The sequence below is a fragment of the Pipra filicauda genome, unplaced genomic scaffold (genome assembly GCF_003945595.2).
Source record: "Pipra filicauda isolate LSUMZ 115617 unplaced genomic scaffold, ASM394559v2 scaffold132_size2486313_pilon, whole genome shotgun sequence".
In the NCBI taxonomy this organism is placed as follows: Eukaryota; Metazoa; Chordata; class Aves; order Passeriformes; family Pipridae; genus Pipra; species Pipra filicauda.
Genome location: NW_024103796.1, coordinates 1775421 through 1788438, shown reverse-complemented (window position 1 = coordinate 1788438; position 13018 = coordinate 1775421). Strand labels below are relative to the sequence as shown.

General features: G+C 41.2%; 1 protein-coding gene across 4 annotated transcripts in view; it reads left to right on the top strand.

Annotated features, from left to right (window-relative positions):
- CRADD (CASP2 and RIPK1 domain containing adaptor with death domain) overlaps positions 1–13018 on the top strand; it is an 80383-nt gene that overhangs the window by 51772 nt on the left and 15593 nt on the right. The window lies entirely within an intron of this gene.

Genomic DNA, 13018 nt, shown 5'->3' with positions numbered 1-13018 from the left:
GTTTTTGCTTGTATAGGCCAAGGCCTTTCTGCTCCAACCTGCCATTATCTCCATTCCCTTCGGGAGGCATGGGGAGTTAGTTCTGCTGTCTCATTCAGGGAAGTATTTAATTTGATTTTTTTTATTTATTCACTAGCTCTATAGTAATGGTGTATATTTGGAGGATATTTGGTTTAGTGGGATTTTTTTAATCCCTGCTTCCCCTTCCCTTTTCCCTTTTTTCCTCCTCGGGAGCTCCCTGTTGTGTGTACAATATATTCAAATTGTATATATAATTGTAAATATATGTTTTTGCTATAGCTTTGGCTATTCGGGTTTTTTTCTTCCCTCTCTGGGGAGTAGGCTTTATTCTGGGTCTCGGCAATTTGGCAGAGAGCCAGCTCGAAACTTACACCCTTGTGTAAGCCAGTTCTCATCGATTAGTTATCTGAAAGCTAGCAGAAAATTTTAATACATATATGTATCTTATCTAAAGAGAAAGTCACTTTTATCAAAAATACACAGTGGAGATCTTGATGGACATTATCTCTGTCATGCTTGACATGAAAATCAAGTAGATGCTTATTCATTGTTTCACTGGAAATATAAGAGCTCTCAAACTCAGAAAACGATGCTCTCAGTATGGACTATCTCTGTTAGCTCCTCACTATCAGGAATTAAAAATAAACTTGTGAACTTGCGGAGTAGAAGGGAAGTTCATGAGAAGCTGATAGAGAACTGATAAACATTAGTGGGGTTTCCTGTGATGCATCTTATTGCTGCCAAAGGTGTCAACAGTAGCAACATTTTAATTCCAAGAGCATGAGTTCAGGGACACTGATCATTATCTTGTTACTTGTGGTCCTTTTCTTTCTCACACAGTTCCCCCAATTTCCAACAAGATTTCTAAAGGTTGAAGAAAAAGCCATGACCTCTTTCAGAGATACAAACTGGCTGGGATAGAGTTGGCAATACCCTCTATCCGTTGAGGTATCAGCAGGTGGTACTTGGTTCACAGCCTAAACATACATCAAACAGCAAAAGCAGTTCCATGTTCTTTACAGTGAACATATTGGTCATTCACATGATCATTGTTACTGGTCCAACTTAGCCAGAACTTTACAAAGTTATAACTGGATGGATGAGCCCAAGGCTGCAGCAACACAGAGCCCAGTGTGGGGTGGGACACTGCTACAGATAGGGAGGTGTCTGCCCTCTACCCTACCTTCCCTGTCCAAGGACACGGAGATTTGTCATTCACTATTCAAGCTGTGCTCTGGGGCTGCGGATCCTGGAGCAGGACTCCTCGTCTTTCCATTCAGTTCCATCAGTGTCCACTTCTGTTGTGCAGCCTCTCTCTACCTCTGCTCACGGTGCTGTGGCTGCCATGGTGTTGCTACAGAGTTATCCATCAACAAGGAACATGCCTTGCCCACAAAATCTTAAAACTTATTGATGCCTTTTTTTTTTTCCAGCACGCTGAAATACATGTGTAGCTATGAACTGCTTTCTATTCAGCATCACCAAGTTAACTCTCTTCTGAGTTATTACTTACACTGAGTCTGACTTTACTTACACTGCCCTGTTCTCCTTGAATGTATGTTTTGTCCTGCACAGTTGTAACTACCAGTATTAAAGACTGAATCAGAAAAAGTGCACCTGATTTTTCAGCTCCTGGGCAGTCAAACAGGCTGAGGGTTAAGAAAAGACACCACCAAAAAAAATACCCCAAGTCTATAATTTGTAAATGGCATTAATTTTATCTGGAAGTCACTGAGACATAAAAGATGCAAAATTTGAATGTTGTTTCGATAAGCTACCTTTCAAAACAAATTTTACTTTAAAACCTCAGAATGTCAATAGGTAAATATGCTTGTTAAATGCCAGCAAGTACAAATATATCTTTAAAATGAAGTAGAAAACCCCCAAGCTATTACTAGTTATTCAGAGAAAGTAGTGGAATATATAAACCCCTGCTCAGTACTGAAAAAGACCTCATGAAAATGTTTGGGTTGCTAAGAAAATTATTAAAAATTAAGAAAACGCTGAAAGCAAAATTATCTTCACTATTTAGCTCCTTATGACTGTGTACTCATGAATTACACAGTAATATGTATGTATTTTCAGCAATAGCACTGCATCATTACAGTGGAATGAATATTGGAATAGATGAGGGGTCTTCACTTAGGTTTCATTTAAGACTTTCAACAAAGACAGGCAGTCCTTAAATGATACTTTGTTTCCCTGCAGGAAGTATATTTACCTCAGTGGTGTAGGCACAGTACTGTACAATGGCTTTTCAGTGGGTTGGGGTTTTTCTCTTGTTTTATTCTACAGCTAGTCTTCACACTGAGCTGAGAAAGGATAGCCCATAATTTAATGTAATGATGGTTACTGCAGAGGTAATTGTTGCATGGGTGATATTAAAGGAACACTTTGCAGCTGATGAGCACTTCACTTCCCATTTCAAAGCTAAAAACCTCAAAACACACACACACAAAGAAAGAGAAACTGCATAATTTAGATCTCTCTATCAGAAAGCATTAGAGCATTCTCCAATATGAGGAATATTTATCATCTGTCCTCATATGTGATTTGCTGGCATAACCAACAAAGAAAAATAAGGCAAAGCCACCAAATGCTGTGATTGCAGATCCTCTGTTACTGGCATAGTAAACACTTTTTGAAGTTTGGGAATAAATGAGTAGATATTTTTAGACATTGTTTCATAATGCAGACCCCATGTACCATCATTAAAATTTGTCTCTTTGTCATTAGTGTTCATAATCGTACTTGTATGCTGGCTGGCCTGTACGTCCCTTTGTGGGAGTATGCTCTGCTCTAGGATTAGTAATTAGAGTTTGGCTGTATTCTGCTCTTACTTTGGACTAAGTCATGTTGTGTTCATATGTGCGTTGCTTGACTTGTAAGGCATCTGGCTTGGAGGGAAGACATGAATTGGGGGAAACAGCTCCTAGTTTCTTGGCAAAGCCTTCTAGATTTCCAATAAACCTGCAAGGCTGATTTAGTTAATGTGCAAATTATGGAAGGTAATCTCAAAGGACATAGCCATTCAGCAGCAGAGCAGAAGATGGCAGAACCGCTGTGATGTTCAAATATGCTTTAATGGTTTTAATAAGCGGAATATACTGCTGCCTGCTTGCAGAACCAGGTCATGAATTCCTTATCTTATAAATCTCTACTGAGCTCACAGCATTGACTAAAAGCCCACAATAGTTTCTTTAGGAAAACATGTCTAAATTGAAAGCAGTGGCCAAATATCAAGTTATTTGGATTTTAGAAGTTCAGGGGGAGTTTAGATTATCAGAATATAAAAGATTGCCATATTTCTCTTTACTTATACCTATATACTTTACTGTGTAAGAACTGCCAGCTTTCAGCTGCCAAGTTATAATCCAGATGAGACTGAATTTCAATAACAGACAAAATTATTCTTAAGCACAATTTATGTGTAGACCCATTTGAGGGACACCAAGGAATTGTGTAAATGTTTTCTGTAAAGGTAGAGTATCCAGGTCAATCATGTAGTATGTTCCTGGTATCTTAAATTTGGGAATTTTCCTACACTTCAACACTGTCTCTCCCAGTGTACCAGGTTCGGAAATGCGACTGATAGCCAAGTGGCTTTTCTTTTAAGAAGACTCAGAATGCTTGAACAAATTAACAGGTTCTGAGGGCTTCCGAAGGGAAATTACCCTACTGGAGCTTGATTGAGGAGAGTTAGTCATCAAGAGGAATTCTCTGACATCTAAGAAATCTTTCACTAGGAGGAGATGTCCCTTAGAAAACACTGCCAAGCACTTATGGAAATACTTGAACTGGAAATTACTAATTGATTGACTGTGCCTTTTCTACCACAGCCTTTTTTTTAATTTCTTCTTCTTTTGTGGTTTTGTTTGGTCAGGGTTTTGTTTCTTGGTTTTTTTGTTTGTTTTCTTTTTCTTTTTAAATCAGGCAGTTAAGAAACCAAAGACATTCCTGGCCAGGACAGTTTCCTTAATTGACTCAATTTTCCCATTTCCTCCCTTGCTTCCGCTGACTGTGCTGGGACAGGAAGCTCTGCTGCAGCCTGCTCAAGACTCATCTCCTTTTGCTGCTCATATTGAGAATTCCACCAGTCATTTGCAGACCCTTGATCAACCACTGACTGTGAACACTGAGGCAGGAGGCTAGAACACCTGCATGCTTTTGGTGCCCGAGGGCAGCCAGAGGAACTACTTCACTTGCAGGGACAGAGAGGTTAGCGCAGTCTTCTGGGAACTGAGAGGTGTGGTTTCAAACTTCCTTGTAAATGAATTGTGAGTGTGTGGGGATGTTGGGTGAAAGGCGTGAGTGGCAGCACTAGTCCTCATATCTCATTGCAAGGACTGTGGCATTGCTTGCTTTTGACATGAAGTATTTATCCAGCTCTGGAAGAGGATTCTAGGCTGAGAACCATAAATGGAGACATACCTCCTTGTGACCCTGTGTTAGGCTCTCATGTTATCAAGGGATGTATGGCTCAGCATTTCTCATTTCTTTCTTGCTCAGTTTGCCAGCTATTGTGGACCATGCTCTCAGAAGTCTCTCTCACCCTATGCACAGGATCGAGGGAGCCTTAGCCTTTAGGAAGGCCTCTGAAAGTCCCATGAAAATCAGTCTTTGAAGTCTTCCAAGCTGAACTTCCCACTCTTCATTTGTTCAGACCTCTGTTGAACCCTTAGCTGTTTGGAGTTTTGTCTTTTTATGCACAAAACACAATACCTTTCATCAGCCTCTTTTCCATGGAGTGTTGTTTACATTTCCCTGTTTCTCTCCAGAAATGCAGAGCTTGCTTGCTTCTGAAGCCTGAAGTGCTCAACTTGAAGTATTGGAGCAGGTATCCCAATCTGAGTCAATTCCAAAATACAAACTTGTCTTTTCTCATCTTTTTTCTTTTCTACTTTATAAGGCTACAGCTTTTCCCTCAAGATGACGCATCAGAGTAGGTAGGTGCCAACTACTCTGCCTTCTCAAGGAGTTTCCCTTCAGCTTCGTGAGCCTCAGGAGAGATTAGCTTTTCAAAGCTCTTCTCAGCATCCTCTGAGACTGTGTCAGAATTTTTCCCTAAAGCTTATACTTCTTGCTTCAGTGCTTCAAGCTGCTGGTCATTTCTTCCTCTAGTAAGATCACTTCTTCCTCAATGATGCTTGACAAGAAGTTTGGAATTGTCTTTTCTTTGGTTAAGATATTTAGCTTCTGTGTGCCTCAAGGGCTCTGTCTTTCAGGCAATTTAATGCTTAACCCTCTGGTTCCCTATTAAATGGCACACATCTCTGTCTCCAAGAGCAGCTGGAGAAGAGAGAAAAATTGCCTTGCAGGCATTTTGTGATCTTGCCAATTTGAGAGGCATTGAGTGGAATTGCAGGGGTTGCCTATGAGAATCTACTAGGACAACATGTGACTGCTTTCCATTGCCATAGTGCTCATCACCATCCTTCTCTCTTCCCTCAGCAACTTCAACCTTGAGGCCCAAGAAAATGCCATAAAGGAGAAATGAACCTACACGAACATCAGGATGTGGTGTCTGAGCATTATCAGGCATTAAACGGGTTACTTTCCTTCAGTTGGAAGGAACATCTTAAGTAAAGTGAGTATTACAATGTGTGCAACAGACTGGCAAGATGAACCTTGGTAATATAAAATATTACCAAGACAGCTGCCCCATACAGTTTTTCTGATCTTGGTGGCAGTTGGTCTTATGTGAGTACTTTGCTGAACATCTCTGTTTGCAAGGAGGCATCTTGGAAGGGCTACAAAAGAGGCCTGAGGACAATTTGTAGTATTTTAAGCTGTCAGTTCCAAACCAAAATATTTTAATATAAGTTTACTTATAAGCTGTAGTACCAGTCAGGAAGAACTTTACAAACTGAACCTATATTTTTCTGTTGTACTTCCCAAGTGTAGGTTGCAGTATTTACCGATGCTCAGTGATGGTACCAGAGCCCAAATATGGTTTTTATCATAAAATTTGCATTTCATGGTCGCAAAAGGTGGAACTTGGAGGGAGATTTTTTACAAGGCCAGGTAGTGATAGGACAAGGGTGAATGGCTTCAAACTGAAAGAGGGTAGGTTTAGATTAGATATTAGGGAGAAATTCTTTACTGTGAGGGTGGTGAGGTGTTGGAAGAGGTTGCCCAGTGATATGGATGCCTCATTCCTGGAAGTGTTCAAGGTGGGATGGGGCTCTGAGTAACCTGGTCTGGTGAAAGGTGTCCCTGCCCATGGCAGGGGGATTGGAACTAGATGATCGTTAAGGTCCCTTTCAACTCAAATCATTCTATGATTCTAACTTGACTGACCACTTTCACTTTCCTTTTTAGGGGTTATTTTTAAAATGTTTCACTTTCTGGCTCCCCTCCCTTTGACCTGTGGTGTAATGTTTGGACTAGAGATGATTCTGGGGAAACATTAAATCCAAACAAACTCCCTTCCACCCTGTTTTTCATGAAATCTTTCTTGGATGGTCACTAATGTTCTATTTTTTTTTCCATTACATTCTCTATTAAACACAGAAACGCACTAGAGATCTCATGGTTAGTAACTTCCTCAAACTAAAGCAATTTTAAACGCTTTTTTGTTTGTTGTATTTTGGAAGGCAATTAGAAACACTCTGGTGCTTACTTTTTTTGTTTGTTTAATTTTTCTTTGTTTTGGGGTTTTGGGGGAGGATTTTTTTTTTTTTTTGCTTTGCTTTGTTTTTCCTGAGGATGAGATGGAAGAAGTGAGAATTGGAAACCCTGGAAATCCTTGGCAGAATACATTTTTCCCCTTGGTAGTATGTCTTTAAATGAGGAGAGATGAGTTGTTAAAGCATTGGTCCATTACACGCTAATTTATGGAAATTTCCAGTAGAGGCAATGCCTTCAATCATACCTAAGGTCATACGAGTTCCTTCTTTCACAGCCCATGGTGTGTTAGGTCTTCCTGGAGCCATGCAGACCATGCAGATGCCACATAGGCAAGTTCTGGGAGCATTTTGAAGATAGATCTTTACTTCTGTAGGGAGTGTGGCAGAAGCAGAATTAACTATTCAAATCTTGCCATTAGGAATTTAATAAATCAGTTCTCTGTGGCTGATTCTCCACTAGATACGTCCCATTAAAGAAAGAAATGAAGCTCAGACACAGAAGAGGAGACGGGACTAAATGATCGGGGTAGAATTGATGTGAAGGTTTGCTATGGCTGTGATCTGTCCGAGCCTATTCCAAAGCACGGCTTCCCAACAAGTGGCAGTATTTCTCTATCTTGCTTTATCCATGCTTTATCAATTTAGTTCAAGTCTCGTAAAATCATCAACTCAAGATGCAATAAAATCTCTGCTTGCTTTGCCGGTGTCTAACATATATATCTTCCTCTGCGCACCCCACACCTGGAATAACATGACAAGAGGTCTCCTTCTCATGTCTTCACAGGCTGCCTTTGTGTCAGCGGTTTTAAATCTAATAGTTTGCTTTGTATCCTATTATTGGATAAAATATGTATTTCATATGTTTCTTTGGTACTGCAAGTATCTTATGAGACTTACATTCTTCCTGCTGGAGTGTTTTTTTCAAAAATATCTGGTTTGAGTTGATGAATCTGAGAACTATAATCTGTATTTTTATTTTGAGCTTCTTGGCACTGATATGTAATAAATTTACTTCGTTACCCCATCCAAGACAAATACTGCTAACTTGAGGGTCATGAATGTTTCATATCAATATCCTGTCTTTAATAAATCCTGGTAACTTCTGCAAAAAATCTGTCTGCTTTCTGTTTTGGGATATTCAGGAAGAGAAATATGGGAAAATGAAATATTTTAGTCTGGGACTTCCATGCTTTTCACAGCCTCTGTCTCCTTTTTCTTCCTGGTAGATATCTCCAGGATGTGCAGACTCATCCGGGCTGCAGCTGAGCCCTGGGACCGGAATGGAGTTGGTCCATCCCTACTTACTGTGACTCACTTTTCAAAATGTTCTAACCTCTAGCATTTTAAAACTGCCCTCTGAATCCTAAATTCTTTGTATATAAGAGCTTCCTATCCAGTCAAATATTTTCTCTCTGTGGCAGTGGCAAGCAAAAGCCAGTATGGGACTTGTGGATTAGTGGAATAAACAGAGAAAACCTAAGTGATGGGAACCGTGTGCTGTGCCTGGCATATGGCTCATGGCTGGGGCCTACCGGCACTGCTTGTGTTAGTAGTAAAAAAGACTTTCTCAGCATAATATTACCTGCTGCTTGGATTCTGCCAGTGTTCCTATTTTTCCAATAGGTCAACATCTATGCTGGCAGCTTGTTCTGATTTTCTTCAATTACTCGATCTGTTGGGTATGGACAAACAACCTTCAGGGTAAGCTGATGACTTTGTGATGGAGTCACCTAAAGTGAAAGAAAGTAGCTGAAATAAGAATATATTAAGTCTATATGTTTTTATTCTGGTCAGTTTCAGGAGATGATCCATAGGGCCCCTGCCACTACAAAAACCTGGTGCAAGGGAAGATTGTCACATCATTAGGTGTAACACCACCTGTTATCTACAACAAAAACTCAAGCTATGTTCTCATAACAAATGAAAGCTATGGCATAGTACTTTCCCAAATGAGCTGTGATACCAAGTTTTCAGTTTATTTTGGAAGATACTACCAGGATATAATTTCATAGGTGGATTTTCTGGACTGTTGTAACTTGTCAAAACACACTTCAGTCAGTCAAATTACTGGAATTCCCTGGGGGAAAGCAGCCTTCAGAAGAATGCGAACCACTGTGTACTAGCACAAACAGTTTTCCCATCTGTTGCATAATAGGGTGACTTGCTTGGTTATTACATGGTTAGTCCTTTCCATGCTGAAAGAAGTATTTGGAAGCAAAAGTCCAGACTACATTCAGTGGCCTAATCTGTTTTTGCAGTCAGGTTTTGAAATGAGGGAAGAAACCAAAGTAAGGTAAGCTTAGGGAACTCACCTCCAGGATGAAGGGAGAAAAAAGGTGTGTATGCAGAAGACAGGAAGCATGATTTTGCAATTACAGCATGTAACAAAGACTCCAGAAATCCTGAGTTTTTAATTCTGCCACATATCTATCTACCATTCTCCCCTCTCCCTGCCCTCTCCTTTATTAAAATCAGTCTGGGAGGATCTTGGAGCCCTATGAGGAAGGACACACATTGTCTTTTCTGGCTGATGTTGCAGAATATCAGGCCCCATCGGTTCTGCAACACACCCACAAACAACAGCAGGGTGGATCTAGATTCAGACCTGTGGGTGGGGGTACAGGACACTTCATGTCCTGTGTAAATAAAGAGATTATGTGTTAGTGTTACTTCAGACAGAAAATGTCTATAGTATGTATAAACTATCCTTTGTTCTGGGAAATGGGACTAACACCAGATATTAAAACCTTTGGCCTGAAGCACATGGCTTTATCGCTTGTTGTTTGATTTGCTTTTCAGCTCACAGAGCAATACTTTCCCACTCTAAATACAGCTTATCACATGAAAAACGAGCACTGCTATTGCAGTTGCTGTGACAGCTCCTGTTCTGAATGAGACGTTCCATGTGGAAAGCAGCAATTCCACACAGCCCAGCTCAAGGCTCACTGTAGCTAAGGAGCACTGCTGGCTTGGCCGAAGCTTGCTTCGTGATGCTTAATTTGAGCTGACACTGTAACATCTGACCCAGTGGTGTTTTATCATTGGTATAGGGTTGCTGTGTTCCAGCTGCAGTTGCTGGATCAACATTTGCTGGTGGTCTGCTGAGAAGTGCATGTTTGCGTTTGTGTGTGCGTGTGTGTGTGTGCATATGTGTGCATGCCCACAGCTGGGATGTTTCTTCCACTCCTGTTTCCAGGTGCAAGCAGACTCAGTCACAGAGGAAAGAGGATGATGGTTGGTTGTCCCCAGAACTCATCATGTTTCCAAGAGCTTTATTTGTGTTGGTTTGTCTGGATTTTACTTGTGCCAACAATGATCACTGGACTTTCACTTATTTTGTGTTTTGTAGGTAATTGTTGAGTTTTAGGAGGCCAACACCCTGCTGCTGGGTCAGGGTGGCGTTGAGTTACATCTCGCTGTGCTAATGAGTCCTGCTGTGCTGTCAGAAGGAGGGATACTCAAAGGAAGTTGCGCTGCCCTGTGGTCGCAGGGGAGACCTTGGAGACTGCTGGAAGGGTCCTAGTCAGTTAACAACCTAGGACATCCCTGGATAAAAATAAGTGAAAAAAACCCAGCTGCTGAAGGAATAAGTCAGTAGTGTTTCTGTCACTATCTTTTCTGGTACCGTCCTGCCTTATGTACTTGCTATTGCAAACAAGGTCTGGGCTTGTTTCTGTGTCACAGGCTTTTTTTTTTTCATGGGAGACATGTATAGCCAGAGCAACGGGTCACCTTCTACACCTGGTAGTTCAGGCTCACCAAGTGAGTTTCTACCTAGGAATTCAGATTTTCATGGCAGCCTCAAAAAAAACCCCAACAACCCTCCAACACCACCACCAATTCAGTCAGGAAGAGTGTTGTAGGTAGTTAATTAAAAATTGGGTAATGTTAATTCTATAGTCTGGCTAGGTATATGCTCCTGTAATACATAAAATAATACATTGAAGGAGGGAATTAGAGAGATGGCTATTTCTGCATTGGTAAAGAGAGCAGCAGTCTATTTTTGAAAACAGCTGGGGGCTGGTTTGGCAGCAAAATCTTAGCCCAGCAGTTGTCATGCTTTGCCATCTGCTCAGACAAAGCACACCCTAAACAAGGTTGACTCGTAAGCTGAAACCAAGACAGTGTGCCATGTATACACAGACTATTCTTGTCAGTGACTGTAGGGTCCCAAAGCTGCTCAGACCCCTGCCCATCAATGCCATTGGCAAATCAATGGCCTCAACGACTTTTCTTCTCCTTTACTGACTGCACCCATCTGTGATGCTCTCTTCCATTCATGGGAAGGCTGCTGCAGCTTTTGGCCGCTCCAGTCCTCTCCTTGCTCACCAGTGCTTTCCTCCCTCCTTCTAGAACACGTGGGGGCAGTGGAGATTAACACTGGGGGTGTGCAGAGCCAACTGGCAGAAGGAAAGCATGATGAGCTATGCATCCTTGCTGGGCTATGGGGTTTGATTCATTGGCTATGGAGTTTGAGTCATACAACCGAAACCCTGAGAAGAGGTTTGCAAAGATACAATTCAAGAGAAAAATTCAAGCTGACCTCTTGCCACACTTAAGGATGGGATCTGTGCTAAACGAAACAGATACTAGATCTCTGCTACCTTCCACACCAAATGACAGTATTAACTGGACACTTCTTTAGGAAATTTTAAATTAAAAAAATGGCTTCTGAACCTCACTGGAAAAAAAACAAAACAAAACAAAAAAGATTCCGTCTTGGTGGAAAATTTTTGTGGTTTTTTTCCAACAGAAGCTGAGGAAATCATTATTCTCCCTGTCATTCTCCTTCCTGCTCGAAAAAGTGGGCAGGGAATGAGAGAAAAAGCTGGCGAAGGAAGAAAAAAAGAAAAAAACAAATGCGTTTTTTAAAAGTAGGAGGGAATTTTTGTTATGGAAAAACTTGCAACATACCTTTAACACAGACGAGTCCGCCCATCCAGTGGGAAGGCTGCATGCCTGCCCAACATGGGTTGGGAGACAGACCAGTTGTCTTTCTGTGGTGGACAGACATGGTGGTAGCACCTTGTCCCAGCTCCAGAGTCCTCCAGCAGCTGCGACATGAGGCAGGGCATAGAAGAGAGATGGAGGAGGTGGCAGATGGTGGGAATAGACCAAGTCAGTGCTAAGAGTGAGAGAGGAGAAGGAATCTACACTGTGAACTGTCTTGGAAAATCTATCACTTTGTGTAAATGCAAACATCAGAATTTGACTCAAAGGTATGTTTTTCCATATTAAACCCAATGCCTTAAATTCCACGTGAAGCAACTGGCAGAATAGTGGCGAGGTGCATATTTGTCTCCATAACATTTCAACCTTTCTAGATGAAATAACTACTTACCTCTTTGGTTATCTGATCCCTTTGGTTATCAGTACCTCAGGGGATTTCCATATTCCAGTAAGCTCAATTCCTTACTCAAGATTATTTGGGTCAAATTATTATTTGCATTTCTGGGACCTGGTCAGTTAGCTTCTCTGATTAAAACTGCAGAGGTGAAGCAGGGCTCCATCAGCATCTGATGATGGGCACCTTTAAAAGCAGTGGCCATGAGTAGGAAATCCAGCATGAATGAGCTGCTGGGCGTTGGTTCCTCTGGTGCTTTTCCTTTTTCACCTATGTAGGTCTAGCTCTTTGGAGTTATTTGAACATAATCATGGCAGTCTCTGTGTACATAAACTAATACATAGAAAGCCTTTTTCACAACCTGAGATTGCAAACTCTCCTCCATACATGTTTGTATTTAGCTCAACAAGGCTAGTTGCATGGGGAGCTTCCAGACAGTGTTGTGTGAAAACCATGAAACACAGTAGTTCAGATACAAGAAAGGCTAGGAGGCTGTTGGTTCAGAGTTCCTGGAAAGCTTGGGATGGTGTACAAATGAGGTCATATCTGAAACATCTTCAAATATGTTTCTAAAGTGAATGTTGCACAATCAAATTAAAGCTTCAGAGGAATAAAAAAGTAGAGACAGATTTGTTTTTCTGTTGAACAAGGCAAGTATGTTATACTTAATGATTCCCACAGAAAAATGTGGACTTCAAAATTAAAGCCACAGCTGTGTTGTCAGTCTAACAAAGTATATCAGACTGGGACATACAGGGCTGTAGACCACTGCATAAAACCCAAGGACTTCTCTCCGTCTCTTTCTAGTAGAGATATGTAGTTTCCTAGGCTTTCCCTTTTGGTCTAGTGTGTGTATTCATGTAGTAATTATCATTTTTCTCGGGGTCAGAGACCAATGAGTACTAGAGTTGTGCCACAGATTGCTTCAGCTGCCTCCTGCTGTCCCTGCATGTAGCTCTGATCTTATTTGATAGATACTCTCAAGCTGTGTTTCTTAATGAAACTGTCTTTAAAGTAGCATTCT